Genomic DNA, 1,519 nt, shown 5'->3' with positions numbered 1-1,519 from the left:
CTAGCATCAAATGTTTATCTCCGAGGAGGCGCACTGGTAAGTGCCTGAAGGGAATTCTGTAGGTTGAGAATGTCGATAAGGCATCTGGCATTTGTAGAAGCAGTGTCCATGATCTCTTCTGTCCGGATTGTGGTACAATGTCTATCTCCCAATTGCATCTGTACCTCAAGAGTCTGTGGAAGATGGCAGCAGAGTTTCTGGAAAGAGTGGTGACTGAGAATGGAGGATTGTAGTCAGTGACTATTTTGTACTAACTTACTGATGGGGATCCGGCAATTACCCATGCACAGTGATCTGTTAATAAACTTCATATGAGGTTCTTCTGCGTGCCTTTTTAACTAGCTGACGGTCTTCTCCTGTTCTTCCAATTGTTGGATATGAAAGAGAATATGTGCGACTAGTCTGAGGTTATCAGTGACTTGGGTTTCATAAGGAACTGCAAGGCAGAGAGACAGTCAGTGAAGATATGTATAGTTGAGTGTGTAGTAAATATCGCATGTCTGAGAGCTAACTTGATGGCATATAGTTCAGTCTATAGAGTGGATGCTCCATTTAACATGCAATGCTCCCCTCAATCTGCAGTGGTCTGATCAACAGAACCATCAGTAAAGATGATGAGAGTATCTTCTGCTTTGAGTGTATCTATGTTTGCCTCTAACTGTGCTATCATGACAGGAGTACACAGAGCTTTCGTAGTGGAAATGGCATTAGTGTGTATTGATATTTTCCAATATCTCCATGGAGGGGGTGATGGGTATCTATTCCCCTTGCTGTTAGCATAGGTACTGTGTTGAAGAAGTGGAATGCTTCAGTTAACTTACAGTGCCATCTGAAGTTATGGTGTAAATCTCAGTTATGGTGTAAATCTCAGTGATGGAGCATATGGTTGATTAATGTTAAGGATGTAGGCCTGATGCATATGATCATCTTGGGACAAAGAGTGACAGATATTTGTCTGATTTGGGTGTCGAGCGATAGTAAGTAAGACTTGACTCTTAAGGTAACTAGTCTCGTCCATCATGGCCTTATTCTGTATGGTCTCCAGAGAGACCATTTGGTCGGGGTTGAGTGTTAATAATGCTGGCGTGCTATAGTCCAGTAAGGATCGAATTGCATGTGTGTAGAAAGTCTTAAAGAGTTAAAACCAGCACCTGTCCTTGCAAGAGGTAAGCTTCCTTAAAATGCTGAGGCAGAATTTTGTTTTGTCTAGTAGGATTCGAAGGTGTGTGGTGGCTGACAGCTCAGAATTGAAGAATATGCCTAGGCACTTATATAATGGAACCCATTCAAGGGGTATGTTACCTATATAGAGCTGGCGACAAGTGGTTACTCTTCAAAGCTGAGTGCTTTTGATTTTTCTGGGTTGACCTTAAAACCAAGCTCTCTGCATGTTGTTTCAAGCAAGTCTAGTGAAGACAGGGCATTTATATGACTGTGGGGGGCAATAACTACAAGCTGGATGTTGTCAGCATAGGCCAATAGCTGAACATATGTTGGAAATGGAATTTCTATTAGCTTC

The sequence above is a fragment of the Penaeus monodon genome, chromosome 31, assembly GCF_015228065.2.
Source record: "Penaeus monodon isolate SGIC_2016 chromosome 31, NSTDA_Pmon_1, whole genome shotgun sequence".
Lineage (NCBI taxonomy): Eukaryota > Metazoa > Arthropoda > Malacostraca > Decapoda > Penaeidae > Penaeus > Penaeus monodon.
Note: the sequence above shows the minus strand (reverse complement) of the source record.